Raw genomic sequence first — 10179 nt, forward strand, 5'->3', positions numbered from 1 at the left:
GGGGCCGGGGCCTGGAAGCCGAGACTCTGGAGAGGGGGCGTGGGCCGGCGAAGGAGAGGGCGGAGGTGTGCGGCCCAGGCGGACCGCGCCTGGTGGGCTGGAGGGAGGGTTTTGAGAGACAGGAAGTAAGAGATCCTGAAGGGCTGGGTAAGGTGAGTAAGACGGGCAACTCCGGGCGAGGAACGAGGTAACCGTGCGCTAGAGGGAGATGGGAAGGGAAGACCTGTTGGGAAAGGTGCTTTATTAGCAGGATGCTCTGAGATGGAGAGGCTGGTGTGGCATTTCAGGATTGATTTAGGTAAAAAGGAAGGGTTGAGAGGGTGACTCGGGAAACTCCTTACATTAGAAGGATTGCCGAGAGTGTGGGGTGAGAGGGAGTCCTGGAGATGATGTTTGAGATGCACTTGGCAGCACCTGGAGTTGAATGTTCCTGTTGGAGCCGAGTGAAATGAGAGAAGATGGAAATCTAAACGTAGGCTGTGTGTGGTTGTTACTGATCAGTAAGGAACATTCTGAAAGGGTATCATTGGAGTGAGGAGCTGGAGAAAGCTGGTGTGTGTTGGAATCCACTTCCCGCAACCTTGGGGATTGAACTCGGGTCCTCCTGTTTGCTGGGCAAGGGCTCCACCGCTGAGATATACCCTAGCCCTGGAATTCTTTTTTTTCTCCTCCCACCTTCCCTCCCTCTCTCCTTCCGTCTCTCCCGCCCTCCCCTCCCTCCCTCCCTCCCTCCCTCCTTCCTTTTCCTTCTGAGGCATAGTTTCACTGTGTAGACCTTGCTGGCCTCAAACTCAGAGAGATCCACCTGCCTCTACCTCCTTAGTGCTGAGATTAAAGACCATGCCCAGCAGTATTTTACTCTTGATGGACACTGACTTTCTTCATGAATTCTTTTAAGAATTAGCTAAAAAAATAGTGTTTCAGAGAGTTGAGCTTTCTGCTTTGGTTCAGTTACTTTCTGTGGCCTCCTTGTTGTCAGTTGATGGGGAGCCATGTATCAGAGACTGCTTTATTGTTAATCCTTTGAAATTCTGTTTTAGCTTTTTCTTTGGATATGATCCTCTCAACACTTTGCCCATAAGTGAACTTGTTTAGCCTAGAAGTGTTTCTGAAAGTCTTGGCATTTCTGAGGTCTGACGTGGATTTGCTAAAGAGGGCAGTTTTAATTCTATATCGAACTTGATATCAGAAATAGTGTTTACACTAGTTGGTACTGATTAGTTATATCAGTAGGGAGGTGAGGTAAAGGGGAGGGTGGAGGCTGTTGAGACCAGTCTAGTTTTCAAGTTTTACTGATGGGTGTTGAGAAAAGAGGAGTCCTGTTTGTGAAAAAGAGAAAATTATCCCATGTTCTTTCTTGACTTTTTCAGCTTTCTGATTGATTCCCTGACACACTTGAGTATGTTTTCCTGTTGCTCTGAAGTAAGTCTTAAAGTTCACAGGTTGTTAGTCCAGGCTGTTCTAGCAAACCACAGTCTTCTTACCAATTTAAGGAAGAGCTGCTGGCAATGAAGTCTGAGCACCTATCTGGGGATTTGAAAAAAAAAAAAACAAACGCTTTGTAATATTGTACTGATGTTTTAACTGACAGTGTACCTTTTTGGGTTTTTTTTTGTTTTGTTTTGGTCTTTTTGAGACAGGGTCTCCCTGTAGCTCCAGGTGCCTGGAACTCACTCTGTAGACCACACTGGATCCGCCTGCCTCTGCCTCCTGAGTGCTGGGATTAAAGGTGTGGGCCACCACACCCAGCCTTTGTGGTTTATTTTTAAGAGGATTTTGATGTAGCTTGCAGAGGCTTGGAGCTCCTAGGCAGGCTGTGGGGATAGCCAGTTTCTTTAGCAGTCATTTGCAGTTGTTCCTGTCCTGTCACATTTTCCCATTGCTCTGCTTGAATTAGTCCTTAGAGGAAAGGGACAGATCATAGTCTGTCTCTAATTTCTGGTGGATATCTTGTCTGTGTCACAGCTTGATACCACCAAAATGAAAGGATTCTTGACTGCTTCCGATGGGGAGGGTGACAGAAGCTGAGCTGGGTTTCCTGAGCCAGAGAATGGACTCTGTCAGGCAAAGAATCCTTGCAGAGACACAAACTGGGACCTTGAAGCTGTGACTAACATTTTGGCAACATGCATCCTTTAGCCAAATAACTTTCCTTTTAGCATGTGATTGTTGATTTCCTTCTCAAAGTAAGCTCTTGTTGTTAACTGTTCTTCACACAACTCCCAAGCAGAAGTTGGCAGAGTTCTGGTTGACTGTCTCTTGAGGGATATGCCGTGGATTAGAGTGGATGGGGCATTCCATGTCAAAATGAGGTCCATTGGCAGATCTTGAGAGCTGCTTTGCAAGGAAGCAGAGGCAGAACTCTTTACTGGGTGTTCTTGTAATCCTTCTAAATTCAAATCTGTTTCTTATTCTTCTGGTCATCACATGCAGAATCATTGCTTTTGCCTAGCTTTGCAAGACTGGAGCATTGAGGAAGAGCTAGCCTTTCCAGCTTCTTCCCCCAGTGCATTCACTCCCAAGTCTGAACTGGAAGAATCTTACAGGCTAAGCTTGGGCCGTTTCTTTGCCTTTTTAGCAGTGCCGGAGATTGCACCCAGGGCTTCATGCATGCTAGGCAAGTACTCTACCACTGAACTACACCTGCAGCCCACAGTAAACATTCATTGACACATATGACATGGTATTAAAAAATGCAAAATAGAAGCCAGGTGTCACTGGTGGCTTGTGCCTATAATCCTAGCACTTGGGAATCTGAAGGTGGAGGATTGCTGCAAATTCAAGGCCATCCTGAGCTATAGAATGAGACCCTGTCTTAAAACAAGCATAGGGGTGCAGGTTGGGGTGGTGGTGGATCTAATAGAACTTCATGACGGTAGTAGAGAAAAACAACTGTTGATAGGCTTCTTAATATCTATGTCATTCTTAAATATCTCTAAGAGCTTTGGCTTAGCAAGCAAAGAGACCCTGTCAAGGCATATAAGATACGGAGTAGTAGAGCCAGGGATTGCTCCTAACTGCTATATAGGCTCTCTGAGAGTGTGTTCTTAGGAAATTTGTTTTTCAGGAGATAAGTAGTTGAAGATTATATTATCTCTGATAGATCTTGTGATAGATTATGATTTCTTTAAGAGTATTTTTTAAAATTTATTGTGTGTGTGTGTGTGTGTGTATGGCATGTGTGTGCACACATTCACACCATGGTAGAAGTGTGGAGGTCAGAGGACAACTTTGTGGAGTTGGTTCTCTCCTTCTACCTTTATGTGTGTTCGGGGGATTGAATTCAGGTTGCCAAGCCTATGTAACAAGTGCTTTTACCCATTGAGCCATCTCCCCAGTCCCTGAGTATTCTAATATTCAAATTTGAAAACCTGAGAGGGTGGCTGAGGATGTAGCTCAGTGATAGAGCACTTGTCTAACATGGCCAAGGCTGTGGGGTGGGTTCCTAGGACCCCTTTCCCCACCCTAAAAGAAGAGGAAAAACTAGCAGGTTTCTAAACAAAGATTTTTACTTTGGTCCAAAACTTTGATTTTTATTATGGTAACAGACATGAGTTATATTTAATGTTGTTTCAAATCTTTTTTTCCTAGAGTGTCTTAAAGTTTGATAAATCCATATATCTGAGACGTGGTAAATTTCTTCCCCTTCTTAGGAGTTTAATTTTTTTTTTTTTAATTTTGGGCCTAGAGAGGTGGCTCAGTGGTTACAAGCACTGGCTGCTCCTGCAGAGGACCTGGCTTTGATTCCCAGCACCCACATGGTGGCTAACAACCGTCTGTAACTCTAGTTCTAGGAGAATCCAACATTCTCTTCTGACATCTGTGGGCATTGTATGACACGGGGTACACTTACATACATGCTGGCAATACACTTATGCACATAAAATAAATAATAAATAAAATATTTAAAATTTTATTACCTTGGGAGGGGCAGGTGGGTATGCTGACTCACCAGTGTGGAAGTCAGGACAACTTATGGAGTCAGTTTTCTCTTTTTAAGGTAAATTTTTTAAAATTTATTTTACGTGTTATGGGTGTTTTTTGCCTGAATGTATGTAAATGCACCACATGAATGCAGTGCCCACGGAGGCCAGAAGAGGACATCAGATCCCTTGGAGCTGGAGTTACAGATAGTTGTGATCTATCATGTGGGTATTGGGAATAGATCCTGGGTCTTCTGCAAGAGCAGCTACTGCTCTTAATGGCTGAGCCATCTCTCCAGCCTTTTTCCTTTTACATGTGGGCTCCAGGGATTGAACTCAGGTCAGCAGGCTTGCATCATCTGGCAGCAAGTGCCTTTACCTGCTGAGCCATCTCACAGGTGCCCTTATGATTTTTTTTTTTTTTTGGTCTTTTTGAGACAGGGTCTTCCTGTAGCCACAGCTGGCCTGGAACTATCCATGTAGACCAGGCTGGCCTCGAACTCACAGAGAGCCACATGCCTCTGCCTTCTGAGTCCTGGGATTAAAGACGTGCACAACCACACCTAGCACCCTTATGATTTTTGACAAGATCTCACTCTGTAGCCCACGCTGGCTTGGAACGCAACAATCCTACTTACTACCTCAGCCTCCCAGGTGTTGGGACTATAGGTGTGAGCCACCATGCCTGGCTTTTAATTTCTTCTAGAGTAGTAAGAACTGGGCCAATGAGATGGCTCAGCATGTGAAGCCTCCTGCACCATGCCTGATGACCTGACTTCTATTCCTAGAAGAGGAGAGCACTGCCTCCTCTGACTTTCACATGCCTTCCCCTTCCCTTACCCCCAACCCTCCCTCACATATACACATACAATAAATAAATACATTTTTAAAAATACAAAAAATTAGCCAGGCATGGTGGCGCACGTCTTTAATCTCAGCACTCGGGAGGCAGAGGCAGGTGGATCTCTGTGAGTTCGAGGCCAGCTTGGGGCTACAGGGGGACCCTGTCTCAAAAAGACCAAAAAACCCCAAACAAACAAAAAACAAAAAATTAATGTGTTAGTTTGGACTAACAACACACATGGAACTTGTGGGTGAGTTTTTCTTTCCAATTCTGCCCTCATGGTGCTCAGGCTGTAGGCAGGATATTTGTCATCTAAGGTCCAGGTAAATAACACATGTGTGTTCTTTCTCTATCTTAGAAATAAAGATGAGGAGCTGGAGAGATGGCTTAAGAGTTAAGAGCACTTTCTGCTCTTCCACACGACCCAAGTTCAAATCCCAGCAGCCATTCCAGACTGTTCACAACTGCTGTTTTACCAGCTCCAGGGGATCTGTTGCCCTCTTCTGGCCTCCATATACACCTGCACCTATATGGCATACACTCAGATACACATACGCACATTAATAAAAAAAATAATAAATTCAGTGGGCATGATAGCGCACACCTTTAATCCCAGCACTGGGGAGGCAGAGACAGATGGATCTCTGAGTTCGAGGTCAACCTAATCTACATAGTGAGTTTCAGACCAGCTGGGGCTGCAGGGAGACACTGTCTCAAAAAGACCAACCAAACAAACAAAAATAATAATACATCTTTAAAACAAAAAACCCATGAAACTTGTTTTTGAAAATTTTGTATGTTAAAGCAGTCATGGGTGGTGGTTACCTATAATCTTAGCACTTGGAGGTAGAGGTAGGAGGATCAGGAGTTCAAAGTCAGCCTCAGCTACATAGCAAGTTCAAGGCTAGCCTGGGCTACATGAGACCCTGTTCCAAAAAACAAGCAAACAAAAATTTGTATTTTAAATAAATAGTACAAAATCCAAATACAGAAAAAAACCCTGAGCATATTAACTATAATATCAGTACTCCAGAGGCAGAGGCAGAAGGGTTAAAAGTGTAAGGCCAGTGCAAGTTATGTGGTAAGTTGTAGCCTGGAATTCCCTATGTAGATCAGGCTGGCCTCGAGCTCACAGAAATCCATCTACCTCTGCCTCCCAAGTGCTAGGATCAAAGGTGTGTGCTACCACACCCAGCTGAGGCTACCTTTTTTTTTTTTTTGGTCTTTTTGAGACAGGGTCTCCCTGTAGCCCTAGCTGGCATGGATTTACTATGGAGACAAGGCTGGCCTGGAACTCTGCCTTTGGGATTAAAGGCATGAAACACCATGCTAGGCTGAGGCTACATTTTTTAAGACAAGGGTAGCACACTGTTAATAATAGCTGCATCTTTTGATTTTTAATGCATTTTGGTCATTATTCCCCATTAACAATAATGAAATCTGATAGCTGCCTTATACTGATAGACATTCCAACTGTTTCCAGTCTTTTGCTGTTACAAACTATGCTCCGTAACTATTGACCCTTTGAGATTGATTTTACATTTTTTGTCAGTCTCTCATTTCTACCAACTAAGCTATATAACCTAGCCCTTATTTTGTTTTGTTTTTTAAGTTATTTATGCGTAGCGGGGGGTGGCCAAGGAGACCAGTAGTTGGTGTCAGATCACCTGGAGCTGGAGTTACAGGCCATTGTGAGGTTCGCAGTGTGGATACTGTTAATTGAAGTCAGGTCCTTTGGAAAAACAGCAAGTACTTGTAACTGCTGAGCCATCTCTCCAGCCCTTTGTTTTGTTTTTTTGAGGCAGGGCCTCAAGTATCCCACACTGACCTTGAAGTGTCTATCACTATGCTCAGTTTTCCCAAAAAATATTTTCCTGCTGCTCTGATGTAATTCTGAAGTTCATGGGAAATAAGGATGTTTTTTCCCAATCTGTGCCAAGCACCATGTTAGATGTTGGGGATATGGCAGGGAGCAAATTGGCTCAGTTTGTGCCTTTGTGACATTTAGAGTATAGTGGAAAGACCTCCATTAATCCGTCCTGTGCAGGCAGCTATTGGGAAGTTCATACTGATTTGATAGAAGGCAGTCAGGGGAGATCTTGGAGGAACTGACTTTTCAAAGTGAAGCCTGAGGATGTGAGGAGGATGAAAGAGACTATTCAGGTCAAGGAAATGGCTTAGGTGAAGGTCCTCAGGAAAGAAAGAATGTATTGAAGGATGGCAGGTAAGCCAGCAAGACTGATGAGAAGCGGAGAGGTGGAGTGAGGGCTCTCCTAAAAACCAGATACGTGCTTTAGTAAATTAATTAATCAAACCAGGACCTCAGGGAGCCTAGGCAAGTGCTCTCCCTCTGAGCTGTACTCCCAGTTCCAACTTCAGTGAATTTTGAACTCAACATCTAGGAAAATTTTCCAGGCAGTTCTTTCTACAAATGGTGGTTTACTACTGTTGATGCTAAAGTAGCCTGTACCATAATAAATCTGATGCTGTATTTACAACATTTTCCATAAGAATTTTCCTTAATAAAACCTGTCCCTTCAGTCTTGACTTCCTTTGCGCCTTGGTTGACTGGATTAGGTTTTAAAATTTTAGGATTTTAGACTGGGCCTGGAGGCGCACAGCTTTAATCCCAGCATTTGGGAGACAGAGGCAGGTAGATCTCTGAGATTGAGGCCAGCCTGGTCTACGTAGGGAGTTCCAGTTCCAGGCCAGTTTTGGTCTCAAAAGACCAAAAGAAAAGATTGTTTGGGAGCAGTCCTTCTATCCTTAGATTATGGGGGATGATGGGACTGCTAGTTTGCTATTTAGGAGGTAAAAAGTATTTACTTCTAAGGAATTTTGCCCGAGTTTTGTAATCCCTGGGGCCAGGGAGAGAATACAGATGTTCCTATGAAGTAGCAATTATATAATAATTATAGTATTCTGTCATATGCATCATGTAGGTCTTATTTCTTAACAGGATGCATAAGTCTTGTTGGGCATGCAAGTGAATCAGTATAGCTCAGAATATATGAAAGCTTTTTATCTAGGACCATCAAAACACTGGAAGAGCATTTGTACCTGCAAGTACATTGAATGGTTCAGAAATCAGAGCATTCAAGGCCCGGATGGTCCTCTTTGATGTAGTACTTTTCTTACGTAATTGGATCAGCTTGCCCTGCTTTCATAACGTAGACTCTTGATTTAGCAGCCTATCACTAGTGATCAAGGAATGAAAATTTGCAAGTTTTTCTAGCATTTCAGGAAGAATCATCTGTTTTCTGGTGGCCTAAGGATATTAAGAATGTGACAAAAGAGACTCCAGCAACAAAAGTCACAGCTTTGTTACCTGATTATCTGAGCTGAGTTGGGCCTTAATATATTATGTTTGAAATGAGACATGACATCTCTCTGTGTGAAGTCTAGATCAGCATTTCACGGAGCATCTGCTTACATCTCTTTTAGCCCTTCTGATGAAGGCTGGCATCACTGGCTTTTCTTTGCTTAGTTTCCTCTGCACAAGCTTTTCTGCTTTGAGAACAGATGTTGATTAGTTTTTGGATAGTAACATTAAATTGAAAAAAAGACCCCCAGAGTGGTAAAGTGATTTTAAGATTTGCCCCTTTTAAAATTTATTTATTTTTGTTATTTTTGGGGGGTTTTTTGAGGCAGGGTCTCCCTGTCGCCCCAGCTGACCTGGAACTCACTATGTAGACCAGGCTGGCCTTGAACTCACAGGGATCCACTTGCCTCTTCCTCCTGAGTGCTGGGATTACAGGTGTGCACCACCACAATCAGCTTATCCTTTTTCTTTGCTTACCTTTTCTTTGTAGCTAATTTTGATTCTTTTTTTTTAAACTATTTTGTGTGTTGCCCATGGAGGCCTCAGATTCCTAGGCTTATGCCCTCCTCCTATTTCAGCCTCCTGAAGAGCTGAAACTATGATTGTGTGTCACCACACCCGGTGTAGTCATAATTTCTTTGAGTGGCCTGGAAGTTGCTCACATATTTGGCCTCTGTTAGAGTAAGTGCTGAGGTCAATGATCACTTTGTAGTTACACCCAGACTATGGCAGAGATTCAGGTCACATTGGGCAGCCTGAACTCATTAGAGTTAAATCAAGCAAGATACATGCTACTGTACTTTTAAATAAAGTTTTGTTTATCTGTTTTTTTATTTTTTTTTTTTTTGCTTGTTTGTTTTTCCTTTTTCTAGACAGGGTCTCATGTAACCCAGGCTTGCCTTGAACTTGCTATGTAGCTGAGGATTACCTTGAACTTCTGGTCCTCCTGCCTTTACCTTCCAAGTCTTCAAGTGTTAGGATTACAGGTATATACCACCTTTTAGAGCTTTATATACCACCTTTCGCAGATAGCCTGGATTCGCTATGGAGACCAGGCTGGCCTCGAACTCACAGAGATCCGCCAGCCTCTGTGCCTCCTGAGTGCTGGAATTAAAAGTGAGTGTGTGCCACCACACCTGGCTAGAGCTTTTTTTTTTTTTTTTCTTTTTTGGTCTTTTTGAGACAGGGTCTCCTTGTAGCCCCAGCTGGCCTGGATTCGCCGTGTAGACCAGGCTGGCCTTGAACTCACAGAGATCTGCCTGCCTCTTCCTCCCAAGAGCTGGGGTTAAAGGTATGCACCACCACGCCCGGCCTAGAGCTTTTTTTTTAAAAGACGGAATTTTACACTTTAACCCAGGCTAGCCCAGATCTCACTATGTAGCCCAAGCTGGCCTTGAACTTGAAGCAGTCTCTTGAGTGCTAGATTATAGGCATGAATAATGACACCCAGATTGACCTTTTATTAAAAAAGAATACATAGTTCAAAGAATCAAATAGTATTTTTTTTTGGGGGGGGTCTTTTTGAGACAGGATCTCCCTGTAGCCCCAGTTGTCCTGGAACTCCCTGTGTAGACCAAGCTAGCCTTGAACTCACAGAGATCCGCCTGCTTCTGCCTCCCGAGTGTTGGGATTAAAGGCATGTGCCATCATGCCTGGCTTGAATCAAATAGTATTATAGGCTTGAAATTTACACACACACACACACACACACACACACACACACACACACACACACACACGGCAGGGGGCGGGGCTAGAGAGATGGCTCAGTGGTTAAGAGCTCTTGCTATACAATCATGAAGACCAGAGTTTGTATCCTAGCACTCACATAACAAGCCGAGTGTCCTGTTCACACCTGTAACCCTGGCTCTGAGATGGGCAGAGACAAGTAGGTCACTGGGGCTTGTTGGTTTCCAGCCTAGCTGAGAAAAAATGTAAGCTCTAGGTTCAATGAAACTCTTGAAAGGAACAGGTGGAGAGTGATGGAGGAGGATACCCAGTGCCCTCTTCTGGCCTCTGCATGTACACATAGGTGTATGTATCCTTAGACACATGCACACATACACACACACAATAAATAAATAAATAAA

General features: G+C 43.8%; 1 protein-coding gene across 3 annotated transcripts in view; it reads left to right on the plus strand.

Annotated features, from left to right (window-relative positions):
• Wipf2 (WAS/WASL interacting protein family member 2) overlaps nt 1-10179 on the plus strand; it is a 38922-nt gene that overhangs the window by 323 nt on the left and 28420 nt on the right. Inside the window, exon 1 of one of the 3 annotated variants that reach the window (XM_008829435.3) lies at nt 35-152. The exons of the other annotated variants lie outside the window; for them this stretch is intronic. The gene's annotated coding sequence lies outside the window, so the exon portion shown is untranslated. Of the gene's footprint in view, nt 1-34; nt 153-10179 lie in introns of those variants that run through there. 3 annotated transcript variants of the gene reach the window in all.

This window comes from Nannospalax galili, unplaced genomic scaffold, assembly GCF_000622305.1.
Source record: "Nannospalax galili isolate Female #2095 unplaced genomic scaffold, S.galili_v1.0 scaffold1274, whole genome shotgun sequence".
Classification (NCBI taxonomy): domain Eukaryota; kingdom Metazoa; phylum Chordata; class Mammalia; order Rodentia; family Spalacidae; genus Nannospalax; species Nannospalax galili.